The 13,144-nt window shown below is 39.1% G+C and overlaps 1 pseudogene; it reads right to left on the bottom strand.

Moving 5' to 3' along the window:
• Positions 1-2,492: 2,492 nt before the first annotated feature.
• LOC147789676 (putative polygalacturonase) lies at positions 2,493-12,666 on the bottom strand (annotated as a pseudogene).
• Between the last annotated feature and the right edge of the window lie 478 nt (positions 12,667-13,144).

Raw genomic sequence — 13,144 nt, 5'->3', positions numbered from 1 at the left:
TTCCTACACCTGTAGTGGTGTATAAGGTTCTATATTCTGTGCCATGTGCTACCACTATAGCACCCTTCACAATATTCCACGAACACTTCCCAAATTTTGTATAAGGAGGTTAGTAGGCATTTGATGAATTGAAAGTTTCTTTTGTGGGGAGACTATAAATACCAACAAATTGTAATATAAAAGTCAGATTTTGTATGAATGAAATTGAGATCTCAAATTCAGACTTTTACCCTTACAAATTCGAGCATCATCGTTGTCATTTCTAAGTTTCATGCAATTCTTGTGGTAGATTGCATCTGAGTCATTCAATCAAGCCTTGATTGTGGAGTGACTCAATTTAGAACAAGATTCCAAATCATGCTTCTAGATCTTTGATTTTAAGAGGTAATCTAATTCTAGCCTTATCCCTTGATTGATCTGAATTTTGTATAAGGAGGTTAGGCATTTGAAGAATTGAAATTTTCTTTTATGGGAGACTATAAATACCAACAAATTATTATGTAAAAGACAGATTACGGATGAATGAAATTGAGATATCAAATTGAGACTTTTACCCTTAGAAATTCGAGTATCATCTTTGTCATTTCTAAGTTTCACGCAATTCTTGTGGTAGATTGCATTTGAGCCATTCAATCAAGCCTTGATCAAGTTCGATGGCGGAGTGACTCAATTTAGAACAAGATTCCAAATCTTGCATGTAGATCTTTGGTCATAAGAGATAATCTAATTCTAGCCTGTTCTCTTGGTTGATAGTTTAGTTTGAATAGGAAAGTCCGTTGTCCAGAAGGCTTTCCTTGATCACTACTAGAAGTATTAGTCCAACTCTGACTTTGACCGAATCTCCCTCAATAGATTTACCAATCAATCTAAGCTGCACAAGACATAAAAACTCTAAAATTCGTTTGGCTTTATCACTTACCGTTCTCTTATGGTGGGGATAGCTCAGTTGGGAGGGCGTTAGACTGAAGATCTGAAGGTCATGTGTTTGATTCACGTTCACCGCATTTGTGTCGGAGTCTTAATTAGACTATTTCATCTATTAATTAGTGAATATTTCTTTGCGATTAAACTTTGATAGAAAGTTACACATTAATTTTGATTGTAATCAATTGTCGAGTTAAGCATAACTCAACTAATTAGCGGTGATTAAATAGAAGAGATAGCTCTACTTATGCATTTTTATTGTGTTAAAATAGCGGGGATAGCTTAGTTGGGAGAGCGATAGACTGAAGATCTGAAGGTGTTATGTGTTTGATCCATGTTCACCGCAATCGTGTCGAGAGTCCTAACTTGACTATGCAATCTAGGGAATGTTTCATTTGTGAAATATTTCTTAATGATTTAAACTTTGTAGCGGGGATAGCTCTACTTATGCTTTTTTACATTAGTAAATAGCGAAGATAGCTCAGTTGGGAGAGAATTAGACTGAAGATTTGAAGGTCACGTGTATCTAATATATTTTTCTTTTCTATGTTTAATATATCTAATATATTAAATAGTAATTTAAATATCTTCTAAAAAGTTAATCCTTAATAATTCAAACTAGCTAAGTTTAATTATGCATAAATTTAAATTTGACTCAAAAAAATTTAAACTAGCTCAAAGATAGTCAAACTAATCTTGAGGGCTCCTAAAAAGCTGAAGCTAGAAGAAAAGGATAGTAATTTAAATATTTTAAATTATATATTTTTCTCTATTTATACTCATCTTAAGTATAAAATAATTTAAAGTTAATCATTAATAATTTAAACTAGCTAAGTTTGCATAAATTTAAATTTGACTCAAAAAATTAAAACTACCTTAAAGATAATCATACTATTCTTAAGCGCTTCTAAAAAGTTGAAACTAAAAGAAAAGGGTAGTAGCGTATCAAACACAAGCTGAATCTGCCAGCATTCAAAAATGTATTCTATGGTTGGCTTTGAACCATTCATGTGGGAGGATGAAATGAAACAAGAGGCCACCCTTTTAAAGTAGAGGCCAACTCCCTTCAGCTTGCAGCTTGGGGAAGAACCGAAAATTGGCATAGTTGCAAGCACTCTTGAATGAGAGAGCTTTCCCTTCCTTTTCATCTCCCTTATGTACTCCATGAGGTTCAACGTTAGTGATTACCCATCTTATAGAGTGGGTTTTCCCAAGAATCCTTTTAAAGAAGAATTAATTAGCTTCCTAAAAACAACTAAAGTAAAAGCGGTTAGTTCTTAAAGAAGAATTAATTACGGTTACAAATGCCACCGATGACCATAGTTTCACAATAACTGATATGCACTCTCTTCAATAAGACAGAAGATTCAATTCCTACGCCATTATTTTTATGGTTTTGAATTACAATTAGTTATTATTTAGTGAAATATTACGAATATAGTTGAAATAGCTTATTTTCAAAATAAAAAACTTCTCATTTTATCTATATCTTTATTAAATTTTTCATTATCATTCATTCCATAGAATTAAAAAAAAAAAAAAAAAAAAAAAAAAAAAAAACAAAGTCTTTACCAGAAGGTAGGAGTTTCAACCGAGCATGACTTCAACTGAACATTCTCAATCGACAGCTGATCCTCGAGAAAGTCACATCCACCGCTTTTCGCTGCCTTAGCAAGCGGAGCACACGGCCACGGATCCACATCACTACTAAATCCCTCAATGTTCGTACAATTCCATTGCAACTTTTTAGGCGTCGCCGACAATCCAATCTTCACATTTGAAACACAAATATCCGTGAATGGATCTCCTGAAATCCCCGCCAAATTTGTCGACATACTAACATTCTCGGCCACCACGTCTCTGTAATTAATATTCTTAATCAATGGCAATGCCGAGGGATCGAACTTGTCATCCGCATGCGATTTGTAGTCTCCAGTTATCCAGAAGACGTATTTCATCGTGGATAGAAACATTCTTCGGACGAAAATGTCCTTGACGAAACCTCTTCGTCCGCGAGCGGTTTTGATTCTGACGGCAGATTGTGTGTTGATTGTTGTAACGTTTCGATCCTGACGTTGCGGATTCCGCTGGACATTTCGCTGCCAAGGGCAATACCAGCAGAATCTGGTGAGATGCAAGTGAGGCGGCAAATGACGAGGTCCTCGGTCGGCATTCTGAACTTGATACCGTATTGGTCCCATCAGCTTTTGATGTCATGCAATCGTCACCAGAGACAATGTAGCAGTCTTCGATTCAAGTGTTGGAACAAGAATTTGATAAATTGAATGGAGAATTAGTGTAACGACCCTAAATTTCCACATACTCAGAGTCGCTACTAACGTCTCATGCTCATCTATAATGCGGAAATATAACTCTTACATGAACATAGTTGATAACGTAAACTTTCAAAAAAAACGTTTAAAACAACTTCTTCTCTGGAAAACACAGCCATGGTCTTACGTATTTAAATATGAAATACTGAAATTTAGAGAAAACAAAAACAAATACAAAATAATTTAAAACAATGAAATGCAAAACAAACTATTCTAACTTAAGACTAGAAATTTAAATATGAATCTACCCTATGCACGTGCCATAGTCTCTGCTCGCGATGCCGCCGTCCTCCGTACAAGTGCGCCTTGCCTTTACCTGAAAAATGATGTGGCACACGGCCTGAGTATTTCAAAGAATACTCAGTAAGTGGCCCCGCTATAGGGGCCATGCAAATGCAAACACATGCAATCATGATTTAGGGACCTATCTCTAATCATCTTAGGGGTGGCCTCCAGTCTCGGACAAATTGGATGTGTAGTACTTCCCTACACACGACTCACACGTGCGAGTGTGAGTCCCCAGGGCGCTCGCACACCCCCTGGACCCTCTGGTCAAGCTAATCTGTAGCGACGTCCGGAGGTCAGCGGAACCCCATAGTGTCATGCGCCTCATGAACACCCTCATCTGTGTGCTTTCGCACTTGTGCGCATTCGCGCTCATCATAAGGTGCGCGTCCGCACTCATCGTCTCTAGGGGAAGTAGCCCTATGCTTATGAACATACAAAATGCATGAGGTCCCTCTAAATCCATCGTAATGTCTCTTCTGACACAACCCTCTAGTATCATCTCTTTGTTACTCTAGGTAACGCATACTCGTGGATATTTATATTAATATCATTTTCATGCTCTTAGGGTTGTGTCCTACGTCGATCTAACGACATGATGCAATATGGCACTCATCATCATCAAGCATGCTCAATATGGAAAACATCATCATATTAAGGTAAAAATCATGCAATCATCATGCTCATCATAATGCCACAACGTGCGTCAAACATATCAAGCATCACTCAACAAAATATGAATATACCGCACATATCATCAAGCATCATAATCCACACATCATCATAACTCATACAATTATTTGATTTGGGGGGAGTCCCACATCGATTGGATAAAGGAACGAGTGCCAGCGAGGACGCTGGGCCCCGAAGGGGGGTGGATTGTGATGTCCCACATTGGTTGGGGAGGAGAACAAATCACCCTTTATAAGGGTGTGGAAACCTTCCCCTAGCAGACGCGTTTTAAAGCCTTGAGGGGAAGCCCGAAAGGGAAAGCCCAAAGAGGACAATATCTACTAGCGGTGGATCTGGGTCGTTACAAATGGTATCAGAGCCAGTCACCGGACGATGTGCCGGCCTTCTCGCTGTTCCTCGAAGGGGGGTAGACACGAGGCGGTGTGCCAGTAAAGACGCTGGGCCCCAAAGGGGGGTGGATTTGGGGGGAGTCCCACATAGATTGGATAAAGGAACGAGTGCCAGCGAGGACGCTGGGCCCCAAAGGGGGGTGGATTTGGGGGGAGTCCCACATTGATTGGATAAAGGAACGAGTGCCAGCGAGGACGCTGGGCCCCGAAGGGGGGTGGATTGTGATGTCCCACATTGGTTGGGGAGGAGAACAAATCACCCTTTATAAGGGTGTGGAAACCTTCCCCTAGCAGACGCGTTTTAAAGCCTTGAGGGGAAGCCCGAAAGGGAAAGCCCAAAGAGGACAATATCTGCTAGCGGTGGATCTGGGTCGTTACAATTAGGGAGAGGGATTAAGGAAGAAAAGAACCGTAAGGTTTTAAAGGAGAAGAAGAAGGGAACTTGGATTGATTCTGTCGGTGTTGGGTACGGTGACTGGAGCCAAGATGGTGATCCCTTGGATAATCACATTTCTGCATTGTCACCCATATTATCATATATAATTAAAAATTCTTTTTGGTCGGGAGTAATTTGAATGGTATACTTTTTGTGAAGCATAATCCTAAAAAATAAGGATAATGGAACTAAACCGAAATAGCCAAACCTGCTATAAATTGGATGGACGAACCAAGAAGGTGAGTTGATCAAAGTGAGATTCGAGATCTGGGTTTGATCAGAGTACATGATCTCGATCACATATGGCCGTGTTACCTTGAGCTCCCCTTTCTTAAACTTTTTCCACCAAGAAGATCCCTATCGTTCCATTGTATCATTGTTACCTATGCCATGTCACCAACCCAACTTTCTTTTCTATAAATGTTTTTCTTACCTGTTTTGAGTTACCTTAATTTTTTTTTATTTAATTCTGATAGCAAACCATTTAAAAAAAATTAAAATGTTAAAAGGTAAGAAAAAAAATAATCACCCGTGATAACCTCATCGGTGAGATTAGTTCCAAAGATGAGGCTGCTACCGTCCACTAGGAGCATCTCTTCCCCTCCCATAGGATGGGAGAACTTACACGAGTGGCCATTCTGATTCATTCTGCTCCATTAAATTGTGAGGAACAAATCTAACTCATTTATTTTGGATTAAAGATTAAAATTCAAATCACCACTCCCAAAGTTGTTAGGTTTATAAAAATAAAATACTCGATAGGTCGAACCTGGGATGCAAAAATTTTAGCTTCTTTATCGATAAAAAGTGTGAAATGGCTAGTCAGATTAAAACTTCCGGTCAGCCATTTCCCCGACAACCAATTGAGCACCGCCATCCGCTGCCATCGTGCTGAGATGTTCAATCACTTTTCGGAATGCGTGAGTATTTGAATTTACTCCGTCGTCGAAGCTGCCAAACTTCGTTAACAACGCCGAGTGTTTCCGACAACTGATCGCCTGAAATTCCAGGGAGTTCGAACTTAGACGCGGATTCATAGCGTCCACGGTGACTAAGCTCACCAATGCCAGTACGATCACGATCGAGATTCTCGCTGCTGTAACCTATCAAAAAAAGATCGAAGATGATTCAATCTCTTTTTGTTCATCTTTTTGTTGGTTACATTTTCGAATTTTATCGAGAATAGTAAGGATCCACGGAAAAAAAGTTCTTCAATAAACCATTCCGGGTTTTGAACAAAAATCCATAATCATTTGAAGTAATCTTAGACAAAAACCAATGAAAGTCGAAGAACAAGCCAAGCCCACAAGATTAATAGAAAAAAAACAAAGAAAAAAAAAACGAAATTGAAAGAGAAAGAAGAAGAAAAATTACATTGAGTTTGGTGGGTTTTGGAGGAAGATAAATTTTGTTTGTGAGTTTATGATTTTTAGATTGGGGGACAAAGGATTTCATAGGATAATTTAGGAATAAAAAACAGGAAAGGGATTTATAACTATTATTATTATTTAAAGGGTTAAAATTTGGGTCGTAAATGAAAGGGTTGGATTTACATAGAATATTAGCGGGATTTAGAAAAATATAACTTGTAGTGAGAACTTTGTAAATTTGGCATCTTGTTTTTGTTGTTTGTTTTTTAAAAATTATTTTATGCTTATTAGAGTGTTAAAATAGTTACTCGAAGAACCAAGTCATCTAAATTGGTATTTAAAAATAAATTATCAATTTATTTTTATTAAATTACTCGAACAACTCGAATCAACCTAAGGTGAATATTTTATGATTAGATTAGGCAAATTCATTATTTGATAAGGGTTTATTGGATTGAAAAAGTTTACCATCTAAAAAATTAAATTAGGTCTAAACATTTTGAATCCAAAGTAATTGTTTGTTTAGTTTTGAATGATATTTCTATATTGATTTGATTAACCCTTAATTAAATCAATTATTTTTTCACTAAGGATAGCTCATGAGTTGAGTTGAATGTAGGCTCAAATCTCTTTAAACATGTTAAATATAACTCCATTTATTCTTCTATATTTCTTCTTTATAAAATTTTTTTTAATAAAAAATAAATAATATATCGATCTATTACTAAATTTTAAAACATGAATAAAAAATAAAAATCAAATTATAATAAACTACTTCTAAAATCACTAGAATTAGCTTTTTTTTTTATTAGCTAATATAGCTTTTTTTTTTTTTTTTTTTATCAATAAATAATTATTATTAAGGGAATCTTTAAAATTTTAAGACAAATCCCTTCTAAGTTTAGTCATTCACCCGATTCCACAATCCCGTTCTAAGGCTGGAGAATAGTAGGGAAGACACTAGTGGTGGTTCGAAACGGGTTCGTGAGGAAAAAGGAATTTGAACTACAAAAGGTTAGTACTCAAACTCCTTGAGTTTTAACTTATGAACATGCTAGTTAATTTACTATAATTGATGTACTTAGAGTGCCTAAGATCGAAATTGTTTCCGCACTGTTATAATTAACACCATCAATTGGTATCAGAGCCAGGTTTTAGGCACTTTATTTATATTAATTTGAGCATGGTGGGTACCATTTCATGAATGAAATTTTGTGGTTTCTAAAGTGGATGTTTATGGTTTCGGCATTTTTTTTATGCTTCCATTTGATACAATTATTGTAATTGGCCTAATAATGTGTATCGGCTTTAATGAGTGAAGAAAGATCTATAATTTTTTTGGAGTCATTAGAGTCCATTTGAGGTTGTAATTGATCGATAATGGAAACAAAAGCAAGCTGAACCAAAGAAGAAGATGGAAGAGGCGGTTTGGGTGTTTTTCTACTGGTTGGGGTCTAGTTCAACATTTTTAAGGGTTGGTTCGATCGGTTTGTGATCCTTGGGAGCGGTTCAAGTTATTTTTAATTATTAATGTAATAATTTAGTTAATTGCTTGCTTTAAAAATGCCAAAACCAATCCACTTTAGTGTGTTTAATTAATTATGCATTGTGAATGTATGTTTTAATTAAATAGAAAATGTACATGCATAAAGTATGTCATATAGATTTAAAATCCCACCATAGGCTAAGCATGTTTCATGCATTACAAGTATGTTGTAAGTGTTATAATGTATAGTATGCATGCTATAGGGTTCCATGAGTGATAGATATAAATTGTTATATTATTGCATGGAATGGATGATTATATAATAGTTATATAAAGCATGTTAGATGCATGTTATAGGTTATTTTCAATGTCATAAAACGAGATAGACATTAAAATCTATAACAAAGATAAATGCATGCTCACTTAGGGTTAACAACCAAGCGCGATCAATTTTAATAGTTAAAATAGGTCGATATCTTGTAAAACTGCGGTTACAAGAAAGCTCACCTGGCATGATCTTGTCTAAGGCTGGAGGTACTTAAGTTGACGGTTTACGGAACACCTGCTACTTGGAGATCGGGCCAATACTTGAGCTTAGTTAGCCCAGTTTTATGAGCATGCGTTAATAATGTAAGAATTTTTTTTTTTTTTAAAAAAAAAAAGGAAAAATCACCTAAACATCATAGGTAAAAATCCGGTATAAATGTTATACTTGGAAAAATCACATAGACTTAGGTTATATTTAATTAATCGGAATATACCTAAGTAATGAGTATACCCAACCGTCTAAAATACTTAGTGGGAGGAAAAAGATATATGAGATGCATCGTTTTCTTTTTACGCTCTCTGAAAAATTCACACCGTGAGATTTATGCTCAGTCTCGTGTCGCCCTGGGAGCGGCCTCCATCCAGAAGGTATTTGCATGAGTCAATAACAAGGTGAATAGAGAAAGTATTTATAGTAAGTGGGAGAAGGAAGTATATCAACACATTCTATGGTCTCCACCCCTAGGTTGCACCGTGAGATTCTCATGTTCCACCTACATGCTGCCCTAGAGCAACTACCCATTCGAAGGGTCATAACATGGGAGCCGAAACAACGCAAACTCCAAAAATGGATAGGATTTCTTAGGTCCATTCCCAACTTTGGCTTATTCATTCGATAACATTGTTGGGGCCGATCTCTGAGGGCTGAAAATGGCGGGTCACACTTACGAAGAATTACTAAGAGTTAGTATATTCTTGACCAAAGTGGCGATAACTAAAACACTACAGGAATAAGAGTTATTCTGGGATTAGTATTTAAGTCAAGAATGTCTTGGTTTAGTGAAGGAGTGATTGACTTCCCCTCGGTAGCAGTTGCTCTAACTCACTAAAGTATCATTGAAAATTAATAATTTTTGGGTACATTATTACATTTGTCAAACTTGATTGGATTAAAAAGTATTAAGTTAATTCACTAATAGAATTTGTTTTAAATCTCAGCATGTCAAGCTCAATAGTAAAATTACTTGCTTCTGAGTAATTAAACGGCGACAATTACGCAAGGAAATCAAACCTAAACACAATACTTGTAAATGATGATTAGAGGTTTGTTAATTTAATTGAGGAATGTCCCCTAAACCCTGGTTCAAATGCAAACCGAACAGTTTGGGATGCATATGACAAAAAGGGTAAGGGAAAAGATAAGATTCCTACTAACAGAAAATGCAAGGTTCAAAATGCAGATAATGGAAAATGTTTCCATTGCAATGAAAACGGGCACGGGAAAAGTCACTGCCCAAAATACCTTGCAGAGAAGAAAGCCGAAAAGGCACAACAAGGTAAATATGATTTACTAGTTGTAGAAATATGTTTAGTAGAGTATGATCACTCAACTTGGATACTAGATTCAAGGGTCACTAATCATATTTGTTCTTTTCACTCCGGAAACTAGTTCCTTGAGAATACTTGCGGAAGGCAAGATAACACCAGGGTTGGAACAGGAGAAGTTGTTTCAGCAAGATCAGTAGGAAATTTAAAATTGTTTTTCGGAGATAGATTCATTATATTAGATAATGTACTTTTTGTTCCTAGAATGAAAAGAAATCTAATATCTATCTCTTGTTTATTAGAACAATTGTATAAAATATCATTTGAAATCAATGAAGTATTCATTTTCAAAAGAGGTATTCATATTTGTTCTGCAAAACTAGAAAACAATATGTTAAAACCGAGCAAAACAAAAGCTATTTTAAATATCGAGATGTTGAAAATAGCTAAAACTCAAAACCAACAACAAAAGATTTCTCCTAATACCTATCTTTGGTTAAAAGAGGACTTCTAAATGAGTTAGAAGACAACTTTTTACCTCCATGTGAGTCCTGTCTTGAGGGTAAAATGACTAAACGACCTTTTTCGAAAAAGGTTATAGAGCCAAAGAAACCTTAGAACTCGTGCATATAGATCTCTGTGGTCCAATGAATGTTAAAGCACGAGGAGGGTATGAATATTTCATCAGTTTTATTGATGATTATTTTGTTGACTCTGGCAATTCGGAGGAAAAACGTCGACGAAAAACTGGCCGAAGGAAGGTTTCTTCGAAAGAAAAAATAGCGGAAGTAAAAGGAGAGAGGGAGAGATTTGCTGAAGACTCGATGTTTTATTTCTCATCAGTTGAATTCTTTAAATAACAAACATAATTACAAAAATAGAAAGAGTGGGCTAAAACTTCTCCCAAAGTTAGCCAAAAATGGCCGGCCAAATTTACACTCTTCCATTAGCGTGAATTCAGAACTTTGAAAGGTCAAAACAACTAAATTTAAGGAGGACCATAGCTTTTATTTAATAATCTCCTTCTAAAAGCTGTGCTATATCTACCTTATTATTTGAACTCCAATCTTTGAGCGTAGTTCTTCAAATTTTACCCGATGAGTTCATCCATTAGTCGCGCAAGCCAGACCCCCTATGTTGCTGCCATCGAAGCGGCGATGTATTTTGCTTCGCAGGAAGACAAAGCAACTACCTTCTGTTTTGTTGATTGCCAGCAGATCGCGCCGCCTGAGAGGAAGTAGATCATTCCGCTGGTGCTCTTACGATCATCAACGTCACTGGCCATGTCACTATCACTGTAGTCGACCAGCTTGAGTTTCTCCTTTCCTCTCCCTGCGCAGTATCTTACACCCCAGCCTCTAGTTCTGGCTACATAGTGCAGGATGCGCTTGACAGCCACTAGATGCACCTCCCTAGGTGCTTCCATAAACCTGCTCACATATCCAACAGAATAAGCAAGATCAGGACGAGTGTTTACCAGATAGCGCAGACTCCCGAAAATGCTGCGGTAATTGGTGGAGTCGACTGTCGTCGTAGTGCCGGCCTTCCTTAGTTGGAGCTGGGCCTCCATTGGCGTCCTTGTAGGATTACTGTCCACAAGTCCAGTTGTGTCCAGCAGTTTCTTCGCGTACGCACTTTGGCAGATGGAGATGTCAGTAGAATTCTTTTGCACTTCGATACCGAGGTAGTAGCTGAGCACGCCGAGATCGCTCATCTTGAAGTTCTTTGACATCTCCTTCTTGAACCTTCCGAGGACTTCCATGTCGCCTCTAGTGATTATGAGGTCGTCGACGTATACTCCCAAGATCAGTCGCTGCTTGCCATGGCCGTGCGTGTACATGCCATGCTCAAAGGCACAACGCTTGAATTTCAGTGACAGTAGGGTACTATCGAGCTTTGCGTTCCAGACTCGTGGGGTTGTCAAAGCCCGTAGAGTGCCTTATGCAGGCGCAGTACCTTACCGGGGTTGTCGTTGTCCAGGAAGCCAGGTGGTTGTCGGACATAGACGGTCTCCTTCAGCTCTCCGTTAAGGAAAGCAGACTTCATGTCCATATGGTGAACCTAACAAGAGTAATGTGCCGCAATTGCCAGCAAAAGACGGACGGATTCTAACCTTGCCATCAGCGCAAATACCTCTTCGAAATCCACTCCTTGCTTTTGGACATAGGCCTTCGCCACCAGACGGGCCTTGTGCTTCATAACTTCTCCTTTTTCGTTGCGCTTCAGTTTGAAGACTCATTTGAGCCCTATAGCTCGGTGTCCCAGTGGCATATCCTTCAGACTCCACGTCTGGTTCTCGATGATGGATGTCATCTCCTCCTGCATTGCCTTCAGCCAGCACGGGTTCCTTTCTGCTTTGGCCAAGGTGTTCGGTTCATCTGCACTTATGGCATGCAGTTTGGCCACTTCTTCGAGCTCGCGCGCTGCCAGTCCATCCTTCGGTACCTGGCCACCAGATCATCATCATGATCGACATCCAGCGTCGAATCCGCAGTCCGTGGTGTTGCGAACTCCACTGGTTCAGGGGGTGCACCTGCTGGCGGCAGTGACGGTTCCTGATGCTGGGATCCTCCTTCTTCCGGCTCGGTGACGAGGTACTCCACCGTGAATTGATTTGGGTTGTGGTCTGCCTCGATCACGTCGTTCCACTGCCAGAAGGTGCCTTCGTCGAAGATGACGTCACGAGATACGTGAGCTCGCCCCCCTACAGGATCATAGAGTCTGTACGCCTTGCTCCCAGGTTCATAGTCGATGAGACGACCTTTAGCCCCCTAGGATCGAGCTTGGCGAGGTGGGGACGCGTTACCTTCATGTATGCGACGCAGTAGAACATGTGGAGATGATGTACAGCTGGCTTTTTGTTGTACCAGGCCTCATATGGCGTCTTCCCGTCAAGGATTCGGGTTGGTGACTGATTGAGGAGATAGACGGTCGTCATTACCGCCTCTCCTCAGAATCTCTCAGGCATCCCAGCCGTCACCAGCAATGACCACGCTGTCCCGACGATGGTCTGATTTTGGCGCTCCACCACTCCGTTCTGTTGGGGGAGTAGGGCGCCGTTAGGTGCCATTGTATGCCGAACTTGTCGCAGTACTTACCGAAACTTGCCGAGGTGAATTCTCCACCTCGGTCTGTGCGCAGCACTCGCATCTTCTTCTCACATTCGGCCTTCGCTCGCGCTTTAATGCACTTAACCGCCTCTGCCACCTCACATTTCGCTTGTAGCAGGGTCAGCCACATGAAGTGGCTTTTGTCATCGACTAACAAGAGGAAGAGACTCTTACCGCCTGGGGTCACTGGCTTGATGGGCCCGCAGATATCGCCGTGTACAAGCTCCAATGGCTCATCGATGCAGTAGGATGTTCGAGACAAAAAGAGTGTGCGCCTCTGTTTGTCGATGAGGCACCCGTCGCACA

The sequence above is a fragment of the Cucurbita pepo genome, chromosome 13, assembly GCF_057944985.1.
Source record: "Cucurbita pepo subsp. pepo isolate OVF chromosome 13, ASM5794498v1, whole genome shotgun sequence".
Classification (NCBI taxonomy): domain Eukaryota; kingdom Viridiplantae; phylum Streptophyta; class Magnoliopsida; order Cucurbitales; family Cucurbitaceae; genus Cucurbita; species Cucurbita pepo.
This window is presented reverse-complemented; position numbering and strand designations above follow the sequence as displayed.